At 33.8% G+C, this 25,575-nt stretch overlaps 1 long non-coding RNA gene across 3 annotated transcripts in view; it reads right to left on the reverse strand.

The window, feature by feature from the left end:
- The window catches only part of LOC123390523, a 131,628-nt gene extending 106,290 nt beyond the window's left edge, over window positions 1-25,338 (reverse strand). For 2 of the 3 annotated variants that reach the window (XR_006605082.1, XR_006605080.1), the window contains exon 1: window positions 25,276-25,338. This is a non-coding gene — a long non-coding RNA (uncharacterized LOC123390523). The remainder of the gene's footprint in view (window positions 1-25,275) is intronic. The other variant, XR_006605081.1, reaches the window with a different exon arrangement.
- Between the last annotated feature and the right edge of the window lie 237 nt (window positions 25,339-25,575).

Raw genomic sequence — 25,575 nt, forward strand, 5'->3', positions numbered from 1 at the left:
AAAGTGAGGGGTAAGATGTACTTTTCAAATTCTATAATCAATATACATAGACACAATGTTTGATGTTTTTGAAGTATGTCTGATGGGCAAAAATACTCCATTTTGGTGTGCTGAGTATCCAAATGCCCTATGAGAACAAAGGGAAGACTGAAGCAGGTTCAGGATCAGTACAAATGAGTTTTATCTAGAACTTATAACCCAGCTGACTCACTAATGTTCAAGTACCAGCAGATACTGATGTTTCTGTCAAGCCACAATAGTGAGTACACTCTTTTCCTTGAAGAAAGTATATTGCAATAATTTTTGATAAATAGCAACTGGCTTATTACTGGGTCCTGATTAAGACTGTTTATCTAAGAGACGCCAAGCAATTATGGAAACTGAACTGTCCATGATGAGTGGAGTGTAATCTGGCCCACTAAGCTATAAATTTAAATATGGCAACAGAACTCCATCACTAAAGTAAAAATGGCATATACAATCATATAACCATCATGGTATATCTATTTACTAATTGATTGATAATTTCATAGATATGTCTTTTTTATAGTTTGAACAATTTAAAATTTTCTTTATTGGTAATTCCTTTTTTAAATTATCATATTATTTTATTATTTATTAGTCAGCATGTAGTACATCATTAGTTTTTGATGTACTATTCAACTGGGAGTTATAGGAAACTAATGAATAGATAGGCCTTTATATGTGGGTTTCATCAGAGACCAAGGTACAAGTAAATTGTTTAAGCAATTGTCTTAGATTCTGATAGTTCTTAAATGAGCAAAATTGTCATATGTCCTTCAATCCATACCTAATGGATTCTTGGGGAGTTCCTTATGATAAATTGGCTAATTGAAGAGAAACAAAACTTAAAAAATACAGATAATATTCTGGTATCACCCAAAAGTTGTCTACTTCAACTTCATAGAATACACTAGAGAAGAGAAGCAACTGGGAGAAGTTTATGAAGCATGACCTGCTGTCCCCTCTCTTTGGATCAGTGCAAAGGAGAGACAGCCAGAGATGAATTTCACTGATTCATGATAGTGAATAATGTTTGTATTATCAGTGAAATGGCAAAAGCAAGATGAAATGTTAGTAACAAGAAGCTCTGGGGAAGATATATGTGAACGGACATTCTATAATAAGAATTCAGTGTGAGGACTTTGTGTCCTATTTTGATTCTCCACAATAACCATCACCAAAGACATCCATTGTAGTAAATGGTGGCAAGAGACCTCATTCTATGTATGTTAGTTACTTTCCTGCTGTCAGCCCACCCCCACTCCATGCTTGCATAATGAGCTCATAAAGTTATATTAATAGCAGAGATGGATATTATTCATGGGTTCAAAAACATATATTTCTTTTCTCCAAAGCTGGCTACTACCATCACTTGGTACTAACATGATGGGGAATACTGAATAATGGCCTCCAAATATGTCTACTTCCTAACCCTGGAACCTGTGAGTGTTACTTTATATGGCAAAAGACAATTTGTGGATGTGATTAAATGAAGAATATTGACATAGAAAAATTATTCTGGGTTTTCTAGGTGGTCCATTACCAGAATACAGAGGCCCCCAAACCAAAAGGTGTTGCTACATGTTTCAGCTACTCTGGATCCTGTTAGTTAGAAGGCTTACTGCACAAAAGTGGAATGCTTCTACAAGGGGACAACATAATGGTTACAGTGATTTTGAACTTGAACCTGTCACCTGACTACTTTAGGTTCCTCAGACTTTTGAGAATGATTGATCCTGATAGAAGAATAAAAGAGTATATCTGTATCTGAGGGAAATCTCTAGGGTGCCTTTTAATACTTTGATCACAAGTAGTAAATGTTAATGAAAGAACTAAATATTCTTAGAACCAAAAATGGTTCAGAATTTTCTAGAAAAAAACTTAAGCCAATTTATGAGGTTAAAATAACCACAAATAGTAGAGGTATTGAGAAAAAGGGACAGAGAACAGCTAATTGAAGAAGGAAGTAATAACAACTATGACCCCAGAATTAGTTTCAGTAATCAGGAAAACAGAGATATGCATATTTTTTTCTTGCTACATTGCATCACACATTAGTCAATAGTTTTTACTTTCTTTCTCTTCTTTTAAGCAAGTTTTGCTCAATGTGTGTGTTTAAATTTGTAATTAAAATTGACAACTTTATAATTATAGCTATAAATGTAATAAATTATTGCAGGTTATTAAAGAAGATTGTGATTGAGTTAGGAAAGGAATGACCATCTCCACAAAGGGACACTCTTTTTGGGAAAATAATAATCACTTCTTCAGAGGAATAAAGACAGTTTCATCATATCAAAGGAAAGAACAAAATCATTGTCATGATTGCTTTACCAGTTTAATTTGGTTGAAGGAAATGCTTGATTTATTAAATGGGTGGACTATAACATATCATTTGTTATTAACTCAGAATGATATCTGTCTTCCCTTACATTCATCATTCATTCTAAGGGGGAAGCTAGCAATTTATTTTCTAGTACTTCTCTCCAGTATTATTGTGATTATGCTAATAAACAGCAGTTGAAAGGTGGAGGGGAAGAGGGGACATTATTCTCTGGCTGAAGCTGAAGGAAGAGGTGAGTCTTAGGGAGAATGTCAGGTAAGCTTTTCTGAACCTGCTGACCCAGAATGGTAAGAAACTAAGATGTATGGAGGCAACATCTCTGGGATTCCTGAGCTTTTATAGAGGCTTCCCTGCAGACTCATTGTCAGCTTTATCATTCTCTACAGCAGGCAGCTGAGATCATACCCAAAGTCTCCTCTGAAATTCTGGCAATTCCTGTTTTAATGACTGCATGACTCCAGCAGCAACCTCCTTGGCTGTTGCTGCCCTGGCCCTTTCACAGTTGTGCAAGTGCTTTTTAATGCATCGTATTTCTATTTTCTATTTGGAATAATGAGTGATTTTTCCTTTCTTGAGTGAACTTTCACTGATTCTACGTGTCATGGGAGATAAATAATTAAAAATCACAATGACTGGGGTGCTTGGGTGGCTCAGTGAGTTAAGCCTCGACCTTTGGCTCAGGTCATGATCTCAGGGTCCTGGGACAGGCTCTCTGCTGAGCAGGGAGCCTTCTTCCCCCTTTCTCTCTGCCTGCCTCTCTGCCTATTTGTGATCTCTGTCTGTCAAATAAATAAAATAAAAATCTTAAAAAAAAAACTCACAATGACCTTTTATTAAATCTCTTATAGAAACTTGCATAATCTAAATGATAAATGAGAGAACTGCATTATAAGAAACTCATTGAAAGTGTGAGTTTGTAAGATATATTTTAAATTGGCTTACTAACACCTATGCCAAATGCTTTCAAAGGTTTCTTGCTTCTGGGAAGCAAGAACTATAATTTGCAGACTCTCTTGCAGTTCAGGTTCTGGATGGGATTTAGGTTCTTCCTTCAAGATGTCCTAAGTGCCACTTTGCCACTGAAAGTCTAGGGAAAGAGAAGCAGAAGTTGTATCTCCATGATTCTGGCCCATAACTGAAGAGAGACAAGGAGAATTTGAGCCAGCTGCTATGGCACTCAGCCTTCCATTCTGCAACTCTCCTCATGGATCAGAAGCAATGACTCCCTGATGGCCAGATCTGTGAAATCCTTTGAAGAATTTTCTGGAAGACCAGCCTTAAATCTATTCTTTAGCTTTTCCAATAACTCTGTGTCTCCCACATTTTTTATATATATTTTTGTTTAGCTAGGGTAGATCCCATTGTCTATAATAATAACTTTTACCAATAAATATGGTCCCCAAACAGATGTAATAACATAGAAGAGCACAGAAGGACAAAGAATATGGTGTACACAAGGATTCCAGTGGTTTTCTATAACTGAAGAACAAATGGTATGTGGGGGAAGGCAAACCATAAGGCTGGAGTTTCGGGTGCCAGTCAATAAATGACAAGAATAATACAGCAGTGAAATTACATGAGACATTTACATACATTTTGTATTTCTAAAATATATTACAAGACCCTCCCTTTCCCATCTTTACCTATTCTTAGCCAGGTTCATTGTGTTAAATATATACAGATTATTTCTATTATATCTGAAAAAGAAGGACATGAGCAGGAGTTCCTAGTAAATGCCAGGCACTAGCTAACTGATTTACAGAGGTATTGCAATTTTTTTTCAAAGGCACAACTATTGGACCATATCCTTAGGTTTAAATAAAAATCTTATCTTTAGAACAAGATTCAGTATGACTGACATTTGGAGATTCATTAATTTATTCAACCAATATTGAATACCAAAAAATGGTCAAGCCACCATACTCTAAGTCCATTGATTTATAAGATCTCTGTAAAGAAAAAAAATAAATATTCTTCCCAATTGCCATACCTTATCCTGTTTTGTTTCCTCAAGATTTAATACACTGGGCTATAGTAGGTCCTCAACATTAATTGTTGAATAACTTAATGGAAAAACTCTCTCAACTATTTCTATGCAAGGAAATCTATTCTGTTTTGTAGTTTGGGAAAAAAAAATTGTCAATGAAGCATCCCTCATTTTATGTGATATTGCTGTCCAATTTTTCACAGTCCCCAGAGCCTAAAGCAGTGATTTGCATAAAGAAAATACTCAAAAAATAAGTATATGAATAAGTTGGAAGCTGATTCAGATATCATATCTAACAGGTTAGGACATTAGTGTAAGAGATGATGTAGAGGCATTACCATAAATGGACATTGACTTGATGATATTTACCAGAACTGTTAACATGTAACTGCTCACATGTGAAAAAAAAAAAAAAAAAAAAAAAGGATTCTTTCAGAAAATCAGGATGTAAGCCACACAACACACATCATGGTTACCAATATCTGCCTTTTTGTATGGTGGTAACAATTTAGTGAACTCTGTATAGCTTATAAAATATTATTCAGTGTTCTATTAAAGAGTATCTCACTGGGATGATATGGCTAACTTAATTGTCCAGAACTTATCACCCTTGATTGAACTGACAGAACTAAATTTCAGGGCCTACAAAGATGAAGACCACTTTAATGATATTCTGAAAAACTTAGTCATGCTAGATTGAAAACTTCAGGGTGAACCCTTCTGAGATATTAACTTATCTTTTTATCTTAGTTTTCCTTCTAAAATCCTAGCAATTTAAATAGTGTAGGTACCAAAGAATCTGCTCTAAGTGACTAATTATTTGATATTTTTCCATACTCTACTTAATATTCTTTTATTTTCAGTAATCATAAATACTAAGGTAATACTATTCCTACTGAAAATAAATTGAACCTAAACAAAATTGAAGCACCTGTTCATAGTATATATTTATTAAGGGCTTAACAGAGAAAATTGTGATCAACCTATTTCATTTTCCCTGATCTTTCTTATGAGTTAAAATTCTTGATATTACATGGGTTGTTGAAATTACTGTTTGTGGTCTAAGGAGTGATTTAATTCAAGGGAAACAGAAACCGCTATCTCAGCCAATGAGCCACTTACCATTATGTAGTATTATCAATGGAAAGGCAGCCAAGATATTCATTACATTTTTCTCATTATCAAAGATCACATAAAGAGGTTACAAGATACTTTCCTAATCTCTGAATATAAGATTGTTTTCTAATTTTTCAATATCTTTATATTTGGGACAATATAATTAATTTCATCTGAAAAAATATCATTTTTCTAGTATTTTAGAACTCATTCAAAATGTAATATAAGGGTTTCCTTTGGTCCATGTAATCTATATGTAATAGCAAGAAGAAGTAAACAAAAGTACACAATAGTCATCTTCTTTTTGTCTCTGCTATTCCAGGAAGTGATTGGCCCATTGACACTGTTTGGAAAGCAGAGTTACCAGTAATACAACAAAGGCAAACTTACATTTCTTGGGGGCATTGATTAACCAGAATTCAGACTTTCCTTTAACTTGATCTATTTCCTAACAGAAAACAAAAATTTTTTCACAAGCTGTGGAGAATATATATACATATATTACCATATTACTAAATATGTTTTCTTTTTCTTTTTTTTTAAACATTTTATTTTCTTAAACTTCTTTTTAGTGTTCCAGAATTCATTGTTTATGCACCACACCTAGTGCTCTATGCAAGACATGCCTTCCATAATACCCACCACCAGACTCACCCAATGTCACACCCCCCTCCCCTCCAAAACTGTTTTTTTCTCAGAGTCCACAGTCTCTCATAGCTCATCTCCCCTTCCAATTTCCCAACCTCACTTCTCTCCATCTCCCCATGTCCTCCATGTTATTCCTTATGCTCCACAAGTAAGCAAAACCATATGATAATTGACTCTCTCTGCTTGACCACTCAGCATAATCTCTTCCAGTCCTGTCCATGTTGATACAAAAGTTGGATATTCATCCTTTCTGATGGAGGCATAGTACTCCATAGTATATATGGACCATATCTTTATCCATTCGTCCATTGAAGGGCATCTTTGTTCTTTCCACAGTTTGGCAACCGTGGCCATTGCTGTGATGATTGTTCAGATTCAGATGGCCCTTCTTTTCACTACATCTGTATCTTTGGAATAATTCCCAAACTCAAGACACACAAAACAAATAATCATGTCAAAAAATGGGCAGAAGACATGAACAGACACTTCTCCAAATAAGACATACAAATGGCTAACAGACACATGAAAAAAATGCTCATCATCACTAGCCATCAGGGAGATTCAAATCAAAACCACATTGAGATACCACCTTGCACCAGTTAGAATGGCCAAAATCAACAATACAGTAAGCAGCAAGTGTTGAAGAGGATATGGAGAAAGGGGAACCCTCTTGCACTGTTGGTGGGAATGCAAGTTGGGGCAGCCACTTTGAAAAACAGTGGGGACATTCCTTAAGAAATTAAAAATAGAGCTTCCCTATGACCCTGCAATTGGATAATATTTTGAGAAGATAATTCTATCAGAAATTCATAAATCAGGGAGTTAACAGTGATTTTCATTGAAAATTCTTTTCATTTTTCTTTGCTCACTTGTAAGAATTTCTTCTGTGTATATGCTTCAGAGTGGAATTGCCCTAACATTTTTTTTTTTAATCTTTTTTTTTTTAATTTTTTATTTTTTATAAACATATATTTTTATCCCCAGGGGTACAGGTCTGTGAATCACCAGGTTTACACACTTCACAGCACTCACCAAATCACATACCCTCCCTACCATTTTCATGCCTAGTTCACTCTCATCAAATTTCTCTTGCTCTGTACCAATCAGCTAAATATCTTCACTAAAAAAAAATTAAAAGCTAGCAAATTAGAACTCCCTTGTTTTCCAACCATCAAATTTACAATTCTGCTTATTTCTGAACTCATATTTACTTCTTCCATTGCCCTCAAGGAATGATCTCTATCTTTTCCTAAGACAACTCCTCGATCCTTTCTCTGGATTCTATGTCCTTCCTATCATCTATTTATCTATCATCTATCATCTATCTACCATCTGTCATCTATCTATCCATTGTATTAAATGTATTTTTATTCACCTTTTTTTTTCTAGTTAGAATACATGTGGTTATCTCCAATAATAACCTGTATCATCACTATCACCTGTCATTTATTTGTGTATTTATTTTAAGGAATGCACTCCTCTTTATCTTTGAACTCTTACCCTAATGATTTCTTTGTGTATTTAAATACATTGAAAAATTGTATCTACAATTTCTTTTTTCCTCTTTACAGCTAGGTATCTTCTTTCAGTTGTAATTAAGCTCAGGTTTCTAGGCTAGAAAACTTAGGTTTATCAGAAATTTCCTTCTATCTTTTGAAATGAAATCTGAAAGCTGTTAATCTGGAACTGGTACTGCAGCTCAGTTATTTGGTAACAAATTGGGTCCTTCCAATTTACTGTATGTTACTGTAATAACATCAACAGGGTGTAGCTTTCAGCACCGTGGCTAAAAATAGCAGCTGAAGCTTTCAGCCATTGTACTTTAGTCCAGGACACAAGAAGGAAGACAGGACAAAGTCAGAAGACACCAATGGGTGTTTGGTAGCACTCTTTTCAGAAGACTTCCTGCCCATCAAACACATCCTTTTATAATTCAAGTGCCAGATGTCAGTTACTAAGGTGAAGAGGGGGATGGAGAAGTTGCTATATTCCAAGTAAACATGGGTTTTGCTAAATTTCAAGGTTTAATTTTGCAGGAAGAAGAGGAGCTATGAAGGTGGCACCTGCCATTCCCTCCCATACCTTTTTAAACCTACTTTTTAAATTTTTCTTTCCCAACTCTGATGTGTTTTCTGGCATCCATCTCCACTTCTCCATTAAAACTTCTTGCAAAGGCCATCAATGAAATCTACTCCTATATGCCCCCTTTCTCTCCTCACCCAACTAGTGTTCTCAGTAGATACAAGACTGATAACTAACTATTTCCTGGGAGGGCTTCTTTTATGACTCGTGGAAGAAAATATGCCTCAGCTATGTATACATCTATTTTCTATCTTCTCCACCCAAATTTTAAATATTGGAAATCATCAGAGCTAAGCTCTTGTCACTTTCCTCATTTTACACCTCTCACAGTCATCTCATTCAATTATGTAGTAGTAAGCATCATCTTTAAAATCTTCAAATTTATATCCATTAACTTCTCTGACATTATAAGTTAACTCCTGATGTCAGAGACACTTCAACCCATACCTCTGAGAACATCCACCCTTGACCACACTCAACTCTACCTAAATTATATTTCTCCATTATAATTTCCTATGGTCCCATATTTTTCCCTTCAGTACTTGTTTATGCATTTTTTAACTTGATATTTGTCTTCTTTCTCTCAGCACTAAACTCAAAATGCAGGGACAAGTCCTGGAGTACAGTGTTATTTAATAAGTATTTGTTGAATGATGAGATGATGTAACCAGTGACATGGAGCAAATGTCACAATGGGCATCTGCAGAAAGTACGCAGGGCACATATGTCAGAGGTACTATTTAAAGTACAAGTACAGGAAATTATGCCATGGAAAAAGGAATGAGACACACAGGAGGACCGGAAAAGATCATTGTAAAAGAAAAATAAATCACCTTCTCCAGAAAATGGAGTGAAATGTGTCCAGTAAAACAGCACAGGAAACAGAGACCATAAAAAAGGGATTTTATAAAGATATGCAGGCTGAGCAGTAAAGTTCTTATAAGCAGATGCTGTGTTAAAGCAGAGTGTGAACACCTCATGTGACTTGAGTGAGAGTGGAAGAGCTGATAAATCAGACAGTTGCACAGGAAGAGCAACAGATTCACCTCTGCCCAGAGCACTCACAACACCTTGCTGTCAGAGGAAAGACTTGAGTGGACACAGCCATAGAACATGAATGTGAGTCACCACAGGATTCACTTGTAAATTAGAATCATGGTTTCTGCATTCTATGTTGTTCATGTTCCTGATAACAAACTTCTTATTTCAAACCCCAATACAGTAACATTTGTGACCTCTTGCCTTTTGCTAGGCACCTTTGTAAGGGCTTTATTTATATCAGTTTATTGAATTTTTCATAATAAATTGATGAGGAAAGAACTATTATCCTCTCCCTTTTATGGATGAGGAACAAAGCCATGAAAACCTAAGTAATTTGCTTTTGGTCACACAGGTAGTAAAAGGAGAAACTCTATTTGAATCTTACAGTAACTGGTGTCTTATCATATTGCCTTGTACTTAAAATATTTCAGAATTAATAATATTAAAAAATATAAGGAAGTATTGACGGATACTGAAAAATTTTCCAGACAAGTAACAAACTCATCAAACCACATGCTGTTACAGTTACAAAAGATGCACAATAAAATGTTGTGTCTTTTTTTAAATTAAATTTAATTTAGGGGCACCTGGGCGGCTCAGTGGGTTAAGCCTCTGCCTTTGGCTCAGGTCATGATCTCAGGGTCCTGGGATCGAGCCCCACATCAGGCTCTCTGCTTGGTGGGGAGCCTACTTCTCCCTCTCTCTCTGCCTGCCTCTCTGCCTACTTGTGATCTCTCTCTCTGTCAAATAAATAAAATCTTTTAAAAAAATTATAAAAATAAATAAATAAATAAATTTAATTTAATTTGTGTGTGTGTATGTTCCAAAATTCATTGTTTATGCACCGCACCCAGCACTCCAAGAAATACATGCCCTCCTTAATACCCACCACCAGGTTCACCCAACCCCCCACCTCCATCCCTTCCAAAACCTTCAGTTTGTTTCTCAGAGTCCACAGTCTCTCCTGGTTTTTGTCCCCCTCCGATTTCCCTCAGCTCACTTCTCCTCCCCATCTCCCAATGTCCTCCTTATTCCTTATGTTATATTCCAAGTGAAACCATATGATAATTGACTCTCTGTTTGACTTACTTCACTCAGCATAATCTCCTCCAATATCATCCATGTTGATACAAAAGTTGGGTATTCATCCTTTCTGATGGAGCATAGTATCTATGGTCCATATCTTCTTTATCCATTGGTCCATTGAAGGGCATCTTGATTCTTTCCACAGTTTGGCGACCACAGCCCTTGCTTCTATGAACATTGGTGTTCAGATGGCCCTTCTTGTCACTATATCTGTATCTTTGATGTAAATACTCACTAGTGCAATTGCAGGGTCATAGGGTAGCTCTATTTTTAATTTCTTAAGGAATGTCCACACTGTTTTCCAAAGTGGCTGCCCCAACTTGCATTCCCACCAACAGTGCAAGAGGGTTCCCCTTTCTCCATATCCTCTTCAACACTTGTTGTTTACTGTTTTGTTGATTTTGGCTTTTCTAACTGCTGTAAGGTGGTATCTCAATGTGTTTTTATTTTTTATTTTTTTAGATTTTATCCATTTATTTATGAGAGAGACAGTGAGAGAGAGCATGAGAGGGGGGAAGGTCAGAGGGAGAAGCAGACTCCCCATGGAGCAGGGATCCAGATGCGGGACTTGATCCCAGGACCGTGGGATCATGACCTGAGCTGAAGGCAGTTGCCTAACCAACTGAGCCACCCAGGCACCCTCTCAATGTGGTTTTGATTTGAATCTCCCTGATGGCTAATGATGATGAAAATGTTTTTCATGTGTTTGTTAGATGTTTGTATGTCTTATTTGGAGAAGTGTCTGTTCATGTCTTCTGCCCATTTTTTGATGTGATTATCTGTTTTGTGAGTGTTGAGTTTGAGGAGTTCTTTATAGATCTTGGATATCAGCCCTTTGTCTGTACTGTCATTTACAAATATGTCTTCCCATCATCTGGGTTGTCTCTTTGTTTTGTTGACTGTTTCCTTTGCTGTGCAGAAGCTTTTGATCTTCTTGAAGACCCAAATGTTAATTTTTGCATTTGTTTTCTTTGCCTTTGGGGCCACATCTTGAAAGAAGTTGCTGTGGCCGAAGACAAAGAGGTTACTCCCTATGTTCTTCTCTAGGATTTGGATAGATTCCTGCCTCACATTGAGGTCTTTTATCCATTTTGAGTTTATTTTTGTGTATGATTTAAGAAAATGGTCGAGTCTCATTATTCTATACATAGCTGTCCAATTTCCCCAGCACCATTTATTGAAGAGGCTGTCTTTTTTCCACTGTATATTTTTTCCTGCATCCATTCCTGATTAAAACCCTTCAAAGGATAAGGATAGAGGGAATATTCCTCAACTTCATAAAATCCATCTATGAAAAACTCACAACATATATCATCCTCCATGGGAAAAAGCTGACAGCCTTCCCTTTGAAATCAGGAACATGACAAGGATGTCCACTCTCGCCACTGTTTTTCAACATAGTACTAGAATTTCTAGCAACAGCAATCAGACAACAAAAAGAAATAAAAGGTATTCAAATTGGCAAAGAAAGAAATATGCAGAGGGAAGAAACAGCAGGTAGGAATACATGAATTATTACCATGACTTTTTTCGTGAATCAAAATAATCCAAAAATAAAAAGAGGTTTGATTATGAAGTTAAATATTATTTTAGTTATGTTGGTTGCAGAGCAGTCCTTACTAATAAGAAAATGTAATATCTCTAGTAGTTATTACATTTTGCATTTATATAACAGGAAGTAACAGGTTCCTTTTACTTTTGTGTAGATTTTCTTAATCATATATTACCAAAGATTTAATGAGCTTCAGTTTTTCCAGTGATAATTAGGCAGACCATATGCTGGTTCTATTTGTTCTTTTAGTTAAACTGCCTTCAGTGGAAGGGAATACCAGCATGATTCAAAGGCATGGCCACAATAGGGCAGAGGACATTACCCACTGTCTTATCTTGCTGAGAGAGTAGGTTTTCCTCTCTACCCCTTTCCTCCACCATTTTATTATATCTGTAAAGAGGAAATGTTGGCAACATAGGGTTTATGATAATTTGATTTTCAAATATTCAAAAGTTAACCTTAATTTTTCTAATTGACTATGAGATTTTCTTTCCTTTCTTTTTCTTTTTTTCTTTCTTTCTTTTTTTGGGGGGGGTAAGCTGCGACATTTTCTTAATTCCTATGAATATTCTTGTAAAAGAATTAAAAAATTAGGCAACTTGAAATTTGAATTACATCTGTCTTTCCCATAGGAAAATGGTTCATGAAGACATGAACCTGGTCATCATTGTAGCCCCAGCATGTACTCAAAATGTCAAAGGCTATCTGTGGGTATTTACTGAACTTGAAATAAAACCAATTAAAACAAAGCAAGAAAGATCCTAAAAACCCAAACACTTTGCCCTTTTCAAAACTGAAGGATATATATATATGTATGTGTGTGTGTGTGTGTGCGTGTGTGTGTATAAAATGAAAGGAATTTCAAAAACAGTTAAGATAAATTTAGTGGCATGCATATCAAGAGGGTATAAAAAATAGCCAAATGTAACGTATCTTGAAGACTGTGATTTAAATTTATTATGTCACAAAGGAATCAGAAACCGAGAGAGGAAAGGGACTTGAGAAAATACACAAATATGTGTGCCAGAGCAGAGATTACAAATCTGCATTCTTTTTGTATTCAACATGTCATCAAATACATGCAGTCCTTTGAGCTTCACATAAATTTTGCTTTATTCACAGCTATTGAGATGGGAGTCACATATTCTATGTGCTTTACCTGGGGATACTAGGTGAGAAGTTTATATTTTTCTTATATGCCTCTGACTTTGAGCTCTGCATATATTAAAATAATTCCACTTACAGATCACCTCACCATCTTATATGACTGCCCCGTTCAAAGCCAGTTGGGCCAGCTATGAAAATTATTCTTTGTTTGACTTTCCCAACTTCTTTACTCCACCCACTCTCTTCTCTTATCCTTAATGCCTACTTATTTATTATGAAGAAGAATTCATGTATCTATTTTTCTTTTACAAGTGAAGCCTGCTACACCCACTGTTCTCCATCTCCAAATATCTAGGTAGGTATTTTCTAAAATAGAAATCATCCATTTTTATTTTTTTTCTAAAAAGTAACTGTTATTTTTGAGCTTGTAATAGAATAGATTTTCACCTAGATTTCATTTCTTCAAATTGTTGCCAAAAATAGTTATCCTATAGAGTTCACATAATTTTAAAAAGAAAATTTTCTGCTTTTATCAAGATAAGAAGCAATCTAAAAAAGAAAATTACAAAAATGAAAACCTCTACTGTGACTGTTGAAAAAGTCTGTCTCCTCTTCGGTGATCTAATGGATTTGGCAATCTCACTGAATCTAACTTTATCCTTAAGGATGACACTTGTAGCCCTTTATTATGTTCCACATTGTTTCTGTATATGTACAATGGAATTTATGCTTTATTTTTGAAAATATAACTCATATGGTTATAAAATTCAAATGATATACAAAAATATTGGTAAATATGGAAGCCCATGACAGTTCTCCACCCAGGGTGACCATATCGCATGACTCCAAGTGGCATATCACATAAAAAACAATAGCAGTGGGATCACTTAGAAAACAACTTCAGCCTCAAATTGGGTGTGACTTCACACCTGACTCCACTTCCTAGAGGAAATTGCTATTTTTAAATCAACTTTAAAAAGACATAATCTATGCACAACAAACTAAGACCACTGAAAATGTACAAATTAATAATTTTGAGAAATACCTATAAACATAAAATCTTCATCCCATTCAAGACACAGAGTATTTTCTTTTCTCCAGAATTTTTGGTCTGTTGCTTTTCAGACAGTCCTTCCCATAACCATGAGGCTCAGTTAAACCATTAACTAGCTTTCTGTCGCTTATGCTTTTGCTCTATCCAGAAATGCATATAAATGATCTCAAGATATGGGTATCTTTTGAGGCTAGCATTGTTCACTCATCATACATTTTTAAGAAAGTACTTATTCATATTATTGAGTGCATCAGTAGTTTGATCCTTGAGGTAACCGATGAGTATTCTATTGTATGCATATTTTAATGTTTCTTTATCCATCCACCTGCTTATAGACCTTTTATTGTTTCCTTTTGGGGCTGTTAAGAATAAAGTTTCTATAAACATTCAAGTAGAAGCCTCTGTGTACACATATTCATTTCCCTTTGGTAAATAATTAGGAGTGAAATTGAGGAAAGATAAACTACCATATAACATTTCCACCAGAAACATATGAGGATTCCGTTTTGCTATCCCTAATACTACCTTTAAAAAATATATATTCATGCCCTTGTAATGAGTTACTAATTGGTAACTAATTTGACTTCAATTTGTATTTTCCTGATGACTACAGGTGTAAGCATCTTTATATGTGTTTGGGGCCATTTATATATCTTCTTTTGTTAAGTGTCTATTTAAACCTTTTGCCCATTTTTACTAGATTACTTTTCATTTTATCACTGAGTTATATATATTGATTTATAATTCTGGAAAAGTTCTTTATCAGATGTATGTGTTATATTTTTTTCCTCATTCTTTGGGTAGCCTTTTGTTCTCTAATATTATAATTCCAAGTCTAACTTTTATTTTAAGTCCATTTTATTGATACTCTTGTCTTTATTTGTGTTTTATCTAAGTATACACAAACCTTCATAAGATTACAAAGATTTTTTTCTCCTATGTTCTGTCCTAAAACGTTTATAGTTTTAAATATTACATTTAGATCTATAGTAAATCTTGATAGCAGGTAGTACACATCCTCCAATTTGGTTCTCCTTTTTAAAAATCATTTTGACTGTTTTACACCTTTTGCACTATTATATATTCTTAAAATCAACCTATTAATGTTTACAAATGAGCAAAAAATATCACGATTTTAACTAGGATTACATTTAATATATCATTCAATTTAGGAAAAATTTTCATCCTAACAATACAGAGTTCTCTATTCCAAGAACACAGTAAGTCTTGAAGTTCATTTATGTATTTAATGTCCATCAGTAGAGCTTATCATTTTCAGTGTACAGTTCTTGTGCATATATATTTTAATTTTTCCCTAAGTATTTCATATTTTGATATCATTTTATTTGGAGTTATACTTTCATACTTTTTTATTTCTTTTACAATTGTTTGTTATTATACCTAAAGATACTTATTTTTGAATAGTAACTGTATGCCTTTCAATCTTACTAAACTTACTGTCTAATAGTTTTTGTTTAAAGATTTCTTAGGCTACTTAAGAGGATCACTTATGCTATCTTTGAATAAAGGTTTTACTTCTTTCTCTAAATCTAAATGACTTCTCCTTTTTTTTTCTTACGACAATTACCAGTACCACCAGCACAATTTTGAATAAAAAAGAAGAGACAGGATCCTTGCCTTGTTCTCAGTCGTGGTGGGGGTGGGCAGAAGGAGAATCTTTAGTCTTTTATTGATAAATATATTACTTGTATATAAGCTTTTTATGAAGTTGAGGAATTTCTTATCTATTTTAGTTTACTAAAAATTTTTATCATAAATGAACACTGTTAAATGCTTTTCTTCACTTACTGACATGCTCCTTTTTTTTTCCTGTGTTAGTCTATTAAATTTTTAACATGCACTAACTGATTTTCAAATATAGAGCAAACTAGAATTCCTGAAGTAAATCCCAATTGGTCATAATGTGTAATTCCTTCCATGTAGTGTTGGATATCTTTTGCTAAAAATTTGATAAGGATTTATATATCTACATTTATGAGAAATTTTGGCATGTAGTATGCTTTTCTTGTCTTAATATAGTCTTGGTATGAGAACACTGATCTCATAAAATAGGTTGGGAAATATTCCCTTATTCTAAGTGATTTTTTTGTAAGTTTGCTATTATTTCTCCCTTAAATATTTAATGAATTTCTCCTTGAAAATATTTGAGTCTAAATTAAGCTGATAGACAGAATAATGGCCTCTCAAAGATGTCTACATCTTAAGTTCTTAAACATGTGACTATGTTACTTTACAAAGGAGAATTAAGATAACAATTACTAACCAGCTGACTTTAAAGTGGCAAGATTATCCTTATTATCTGTTTAGACCAAATGAAATAATCAGAGTCCTAAACATAGAAGAGGAAGATAGAAAAAACATACTCAGAATGAAGCAATTGGAAAAAAAAAAATTCAACTGCTCATTGCTGACTTAGAGGACAGATGAAAGGGCATGAACTAAAGAATTCATGTGTCCTTTGAAAGAAGGAAAATGTTTCTTCCCTAGAGATTCTTGAAGAATGACACCTCTACTGACACCTTAGTTTCAGTTCGGTGAATCTCATTTTGGATTTCTGACTTAGAAATATAAGATAATGCATTTATGTTGTTTTAAGTTGCCAAGTTTGTTGTGATTTGTTATACCAGCAATGGAAAACTAATATAAAAGTTCTTGGTATTTTCTATTTCTTCTCATGTGAGTTTTGGTTAAGTGTGTCTTTCCAGCAATTATTCATTCTGTCTGTGTTGTCAAATTCATCATGCAAATCTATTTATAGTATTACTAATTAATTTTAATGACTATGGGTATGTAGTGGTATATCTTCTTCATTCCGAATGTTGGTATTTGGTGTTCTTCCCCTTTCTTGAACAGTCTACTTAGAATTTCACACATATATTTTTAAATATTTCAAAAAATCACCTTTATTTTTATTGTATTTTTCTATTGCATGCTTTTCTTCCTGTTCCATTTACTTCAGCTCCTTATTGGTTACTTTCTTCCTTTCACCTGAGTTTAATTTGTTCTTCTTTATTCTCACTTCCAAAATGAAAACTTGGATTTTCAATTTTATAGAATTAATTGTCTGAATGTAAGAATTTGAAATCATACATTTTCTTCTAAAGCTCCATTTTAGCTGCATCAGACTAGTTTTGATGTATTGTGCTTTCATTATCATTCAGTTAAAAATTGTTTGCTAATTGCCTTCATGTTGTTTAGAAATGAGTTAACTAATTTCCACATATTTGGTTCTTTTCAATGTATTTTGTGGTTTCTGATATAATTTTATTGTGATCAGAAAACATACTCTAAAATTTTGAGCTTTTGAAATGAAATTTATTAAGACTTGTTTTATAGCCCATCACATGGTCTCTCTTACTGAATTTCTATATGGGCTTGAAAGAAATGTTCTTTTTTACAGTTATTGAGTGTGATTTTCTATAAATGCAAATTAAGTTAAGGGAGTTTGTGGTGTCATTTATATCTTTTATATCCTTACTGATTATTTTTCTAGTTAATCTTTTCATTTTTAAATGATGGGAATTAGTCTCCAACTATAATTGTGAGTCTTTATACATTTTTATTCAGTTTTGACAATTTGGACTTCATTATTTTTGAGGGATTTTCATTAGGCTCATATATAATTATAGTAGTTATACTTCCAGAATATATTGATCCTTTTACTGTTATTAAGTGTTCACTTTTTTTTGCCTGCAGTCCTTCTTGTCTTAACATGAACAGGGCCAGAAAGATCGAGAAGAAATCACAGGCAGGGATTTGTTCAAAACAGATATATGCAGTATATCTGAATAAGAATTTAGAACAACAATCATAAAATAACTAGCCAGGCTTGAAAGAAGCATAGAGGACCCCAAGCAACCTTTGCTACAGAGATAGAAGGCTTAAAAAAATTAGCCAGGCCAAAAAAAAAAAAAAAAAACCAACAACACTCTGAGATGCAAAACTGACTGGATATTATCACAATGAGAACAGAACAATCAAAGGATTGGATAGGTGATATATAAGATAAAATTATTGAAAATAATGAAGCTGAAAAGAAAGGGGAAAGAAAACTACTAGATTATGAATATAGACTTAGGGAACTCAGCGATTCCACAAAATGTAATAATGTCTGTATTATGTGTGTGTCAGAAGAAGAGCAGAGAAAAGGGGCAGAAGGTTTATTTGAAAAAGTATATAGCTGAGAACTTCCATAATCTGGAGAAATAAACAGGCATTCAAGTCCAAGAGGTACAGAGCACTCCCCTCAAAATCAACAAAAACAGGTCAACACCAAGACATATATATCATAGTGATACTTGCAAAATGCAAAGATAAGGAGATAATTCTGAAAGTAAGTAAGGACAAAATTCTTAACCTACAAGGATAGACACATAAAGTTAGCAGCAGTCTTGTTCACAGAAACTTAATTGGCCAGAAGAGAGTGATATGATATATTCAATATGATAAATGGGAAAAATATGCAGCCATGAAAACTATATCCCTCAAGGTTCTTGGATTGATAAATAGATGAGATAGAGGTATATATAGAAGGAGGGATCAAGCATTTCCAAGACAAGCAAAAACTAAAAGAGTTCATGAACACTAAAACCAGCTCCACAAGAACTATTGAAGGGGAACCTTTGAGCAGGAAAGAGAGACCAAAAGCAAAAAAAAAAAAAAAAGAAAAGAAAAACTAGAAAGGAACAGAGATAATCTACAGGAACGGTGACTTTATAAAGAATACAATGGCACTACATTCATCTCTATAAATAATGACTCTGAAAATAAATGGACTAAATGTTCCAATCAAAAGTCATGGGATATCAAAATAGATTAAACAAAAACAGAAACAAAAACAAAACAAAAAAAAACACGAGACCCATAGATATGCTGCTTACAAGAGACTCATTTTAGATCCAAAGACACCTCCAGATTGAAAGTCAGGGGGTGGAGAGCCAAATATCATGCTAATGTACATCAAAAGAAAGCCAGAGTAGCCATGCTTATATACAATAAACATGATTTTAAACCAAAGACTATAATAAGACATGAAGAAGGGTACTATATTTTAATAAAGTGCTCTATCCAACAAGAAGTTCTGAGAATTGTAAATATTTATGTCATCATATTGGGAGCCCCAAAATATATAAGTCAATTAATACCAAACAGAAGAAACTCATTGATGATAATATACTATAATAGTATGGGATTTTAATACCTCGCTTACAGCAATGAACAGATTATCTAAGCAGAAGATCAACAAGGGACAATGGACTTGAATGACACACTGGACCAGATATATTTAACAGATATATTCAGAGCATTTCATCCTAAAGCATCAGAATACACATTTTTTTTTTTGAGTGCACATAGAACATTCTCTGGAATAGATCAGATATATGTCACAAATCAGGCCTCAACATGTAGGAAAAGATTGAGATTATACCATGCATATTTTCAGACCACAACATTAATGAAACTTGAAGCCAACCTAAAAAAAAAAAAAAAAAAAAAGGAAAGGCAACAAATGCATGGAGGTTAAAGAACATCCAGTTAAAGAATGATTGACTTAATCAGGAAATTAAAGAAGAAATTAAAAAATTACATAGAAGCAAATGAAAATCAACACATGACAGTTCACAACCTTTGAGATGCAGCAAAGGTGTTCATAAGAAGGAAGTATTTAGCAATACAGGTCTTCTTCAAGAAGCAAGAAAATTCTCAAATATGCAACTTAATCTTACACCTAAGCAAACTGAAAAAGGAACAGCAAACAAAGCCTAGAACCAGCAGAAAGGAAATAAATAAGATTAGAGTAGAAATAAATTATATAGAAATAAAGAAAAAAGAGAATAGATCAATGGAACTAGGAACTAGTTCTTTGAAAGAATTAACAAAATTGATAAACCCCTAACCAGACTTATCAAAAAGAAAAGAGAAAGGACCCAAATAAGTAAAATCATGGAAAAAAGAGGCGAGATCACAACTATCACCACAAATACAAACAATTATAAGAGAATATTATGAGCAGTTATATGCCAGTAAATTGGGCAATCTGGAAGAAATGGATAAATTCCTAGGAAAATAAAAATTATGAAAACTGCAATAGGAAGTAACAGAAAATCTGAACAGACCAATAAATAGCAAAGGAATTGAATTAATAATCAAAAGTCTCCCAACAAACAAGAGTCCAGGGCCAGATGAGTTCTCAGGGGAATTCTATCTAACATTCATTTTTATTTTTTTCCTACCAAACATTTAAAGAAGAATTCATGCCTATTCTTCTGAAGCTGTTCCAACATAATAGAAATGGAAAGAAAGCCTCTAAATTCATTCCATTAGGCCAGGGTTACCTTGATTCCAAAACCAAAGAAAGGCCCCACTAAAAAGGAAAATTACAAACCAATATCCCTGATGAACATGGATCCAAAAATTCTCAACAAGATACCAATTGAATCCAAAAGCACATTAAAAGGATTATTCATTATGATCAAGTGGGCTGTAGAAGTGGTTCAATCCATGAATAAATCAACCTGATGCACCACATTAGTAAAAGAAAAGATAAGAAACATATGATCCTCTCAATAGATGCAGAAAAAGCATTTGACAAAATATAACATCCTTCTTGACAAAAAACTTCAACAAAGTAGGGATAGAAGGAACATATGAAAGACCCACAGCTAATATCATCTTGATTGGAGAAAAACTGAGAGCTTTTCCCCTAAAGTCACAAATACGACAGGAATGTCCACTCCCACCACTGTCATTCAACATAGTACTGAAAGTTCTAGTCTCAGAAATCAGAGAACAAAAAGAAATAAAAGACAGGGCACCTGGTGGTTCAGTCAGTTAAGAGCCCAACTCTTGATTTTGGCTCAGGTCATGATCTTGGGGTTGTGAGATTGAGCCTTACATCGGGCTCTACACTGGGTGTGGAGCTTGCTTAAGAGTCTCTCTCTCCCTCTCTCTGCCCCTCCCCCTGAATCACTCTCTCTTTCTAAGAAAGAAAGAAAGAAAGAAAGAAAGAAAGAAAGAAAGAAAAGACATTAAAAGCATACAAATAAATAAGGAAGAAGTCAAATTTTCACTCTTTGCTGACGCCATGATACTCTATGCAGAAAACCAGAACAACTCCACCAGTAATTGCTAGAATGGATCCACAAATTCAGCAAAGTTGCAGGATATAAAATCAATGTACAGGAATCTGATTTCTATATAACAATAATGAAGCAGCAGAAAAAGAAATCAAGGAGTCAATCCCATTTATAATTACATCAAAAGCCATAAGATACCCAGGAATAAATCTAACCAAAGAAGTAAAAGATCTGTACTCAGAACAACAGAACACTTTTAAAAGAAATTGAGGAATACACAAAGAAATGGAAAAGCATTCCTTGCTCATGGGTTGGAGGAACAAATATTGTTAAAATGTCTATACTATCCAAAGCTATCTATACATTCAATGTAATCCTTATCAAAGTAACACCAGCACTTTCCACAGAGCTAGAGCAGATCATCCTAAAATTTGTATGGACCCAGAAAAGACCCTGAATAGCCAAAGTAATGTTGAAAAAGAAAACAAAAGCTGGAGACACCTGGACTCAAGTTATATTACAAAACTGTAATCATCAAGACAAAATGGTACTGGCACAAAAACAGACATATAGATTAATGGAACAGAATAGAGAACCCAGAAATGGATGCACAACATATGGTCAACTAATCTTTGATGAAGCAGGAAAAATATCTAATGGAAAAAAGTATCTTCAACAAATTATGTTGGGAAAACTGGACAGTGACATGCAGAAGAATGATCACTTTTTGCACCATACACAAAAATAAATTCAAAATGGATGAAAGACCTTAATGTGTTAGAGGAAACCATCAAAATCCTAGAGAAGAACACAGGCGACAACCTCTTTGATCTAGACCGCAGGAACTTCTTACCAGACACATCTCAGGAAGCAAGAGAAACAAAAGCAAAAACGAACTATTGGGACTTAATCAAGATAAAAATCTTCTGTAAAGCAAAGAGTCAACAAAACTAAAAGGCAACTTATGGAATGGGACAAGATATTTGAAAATGACATATCAGGTAAAGGGCTAATACCCTATATTAAGAACTTATCAAACTTGGGGCACCTGGGTGGCTCAGGGGGTTAAAGCCTCTGCCTTCGGCTCAGGTCATGATCCCAGTGTCCTGGGATTGAGCCCCACATTGGGCTCTCTGCTCAGCAGGGAGCCTGCTTCCTCCTCCCTCTCTCTCTGCCTGCCTCTCTACCTACTTGTGGTCTCTGTCTGTCAAATAAATAAATAAAATCTAAAAAAAAAAAAAAGAAAAGAAAAGGAAGAACTTATCAAACTCAATACCCAAAACCAAATAATCCAGTTAAGAAATGGACAGAAGACATGACAGGCATTTCTCCAAAGAAGTCATACAAATGGAATAATAGACACCTGAAAAATAGTAAACACCACTCATCATCAAGGAAATACAAATCAAGACCACAGTGAGATACTACCTCACATCTGTCAGAATGGCTAAAATTAACAACTCAGGAAATAACATGTTGGCAGGGATATGCAGAAAGGGGAACCCTCTTACACTGTAGGTGGGAATGAAATTTGATGCAGTCAATCTGGAAAACAGTATTGAGGTTCCTCAAGAATTTAAAAATAGAACTACCCAGCAATTGCACTAAATATTTATCCTAAGGATACAAAAATATTAACTCAAAGGGGCACATGCACCCAATGTTTATAGCAGCATTATTAACAATAGCCAAATTATGGAAAGAGTCCAAATGTCTATTGACTGATGAATGGATAAAGATGATGAGGAGTAAGGACATATAGGTAGATATAGATAGATATAGATACAGATATATGTAAAATATACATAAATATATATAAAATACATAGATATGGATATTCTATGGAATATTATTCAGCCGTCAGAAAGAATAAAATCTTGCCATTTGCAATGACGTTTATAGAATTAGAGGGTCCTATGTCAAGTGAAATAAAACCAGTCAGAGAAAGACAAATACCCTATGATTCACTCATATGCGAAATTTAAGAAAAAAAAAGATGAAAAATAAGGGAAGGAAAGAGAAAATAAAATAAGAGAAAAACAGAGGGGGAGATAAACCATAAGAACCTCTTAACTGTAGAGAACAAACTGAGGGTGGCTGGAGGAGAGGTAAGTGACAGGACAGGCTCAACAGGTAAAGGACATTAAGGAAGGCACTTGTTATGATAAGCACTGGGTGTATTATGAAAATGACCAATCATTAAGTTATACTCTTGAAACCAATACTACAATACATGTTAATTTAACTTTAATTTAAATATAATCTTGAAAGAGAAAAAGCAAAACAAAACAAAACATTGTTGTCCTACTTTCTTAAGCATACTGTTGTTTGCATTCTATCTTTTTCCGTTCTTTTATTTCTAGTCCTTTTTTAAGCTATGTATCTAATATGTATCTCTTATAGATAGGATGATGTTTTACTCCTCCCTCTTTTTTATTTTAATTCCATTTGGCAATTTAAAAAAATGGCAAAATTCCTGAATAATGAGGCACATGTTTTATTTAGGTCTTCTAACTTGCCTTTGGTATTTAATTTTTCTTATCTTATTTTTCATTTGTTTTACATTCCTAGCTTCTTTGGATCATTATTTTTTTTATATTTCATATTAATTACTCTGTTAGATTTCTAGTAAATACTCATAAATTTTAGTGGTTATTCTGGAAATTATAATATACATCCTTAACTTACCCTAATTTAAGTGTCTTAAACTAGGCAAGGACTATGAATTTGTATTTGTGTGTGCACCTAATTTATTTTTGTGAATTTCTTGAAGTCTAAAATAAAGTTGATGTTAAAGATAAAGAGTAAAAATTGTGAAAATAAATCCAAACTAAATCCATTTATGTGTAATATATAACAAACAACCAAGAAAACAATGATAAATACAAAATTTAGAGACATAATACATGGCATTGTTATTTTAGTAACTGGGAAATGTGTTCAAAACATAAATATTAGAATTGATATAAAGTATTGTATGCATATCCAGTTCTACTAGCCAGAAGCCATATATTTGACAGAGAAACACTGTCCATAACCAATGTAAGGAGCCACAAAGATAAAAATCAATATTCTAATAAGATAGTTACACCCTATAATTAAATAGGATTTTAAAGTAATGCACAGCTCATGGTTTTGAATAAATATTTGATCATTTTGAATAAAACATCAACATTGATATATATTTCTTTTTTTAGATTAAAAAGAGGAAAACAATCTCATATGTTTTAATTAAAACCACTTGATTCTTTCTACATTCTTTAGTCTAAGAGTATGACCATGAAAATAGTTAACTTATTTTCATTCTTATATTGCTTACAAGTTTATTATTTACCTATACAAATATAATTACTCATTTACAACTTTAGAAAATTTTACTTTAAATGACTAAATTTTTTAATTTTATTCTGACATTAAAAAAGTATAAATATACCATTTGAACTTGCAACAATTCAGAATATATATACTTGTACTAATCCTAAGTAAAAATCTAGACCCAAATTCAATTTAAAAGATGTGGCTTACTAAAAAATAATGATAAACTAAAGAGGGAGCAAAAAACAGTATTTTATTTTCTTAAAATTATTACACAGTTATGGATAGTAAGAAGAAAGATTTAATGAGCAAATAAATGTGAAAGCATCTTCTAAAAAGTCAAGAATTTAAAGTGTTATGTTTCATTGTCATTCCAAGCAAAATAAATGGGCTATTCCTTTTCTATATGTATGCTTTAGTTTAGTTTTTATATGTGTCTTATGGGATAGTCAAGCACCCTCACTTTATTGTTGAAGAAACTGAGAAATACATAATCATACAATTAATAGTTTGTAGAGCTACATTCAATTTCAGGTGTTTGACTCTAAAGTTCATTGCTTTTATACTGAGTCATGAAGATTCAACAAATACATAAATTCTCTTGCTTTTGACTTTAACCTCACCCACTAAATTGAAAAACTCTCTTTTGGAATCTAAAGTCCGCAACAATCTCATTAACTAACTCTGCAAGATAGAAAAGCTCCAGGATAGTTCTCCTGCTGATCAGAAACACTTCAACCAAAATAAAAAGCAGCAAAAACCAGAGGCGAGAAGGCAAAAAGGGGTAAGAATAGACAAAAGCCAAAAGAAAAAGAGCAATACCTGGGGAGTGTTTTGAAGGTCAAGCTCAACGCTGGTGGGAACTTGGGGTTGCACAGGAATTACATAACTGATGCTGCCCAGACTTCCCTGGTGCCAAGTTAAAAATAAAAATAAGATAAAAAAAGACAGGCCTGGCAGTTGAGAGTTAGCCCTGATTTTAATTGGTGCATTTGAGGTATGTTGACACCGCACTCAGTAGAAGTGTATGTCTACTGGGGTGGGATGGTGTCGTAGAAAAGGAAGAGAATTCAATAGCTAGATTTTTAAAGTCTATTTTATTTTTCTTTGCACAGAGTGGAG

The sequence above is a fragment of the Mustela putorius genome, unplaced genomic scaffold (assembly GCF_011764305.1).
Source record: "Mustela putorius furo isolate JIRA1106 unplaced genomic scaffold, ASM1176430v1.1 tig00000129_pilon_pilon_pilon, whole genome shotgun sequence".
NCBI classification, from domain to species: domain Eukaryota; kingdom Metazoa; phylum Chordata; class Mammalia; order Carnivora; family Mustelidae; genus Mustela; species Mustela putorius.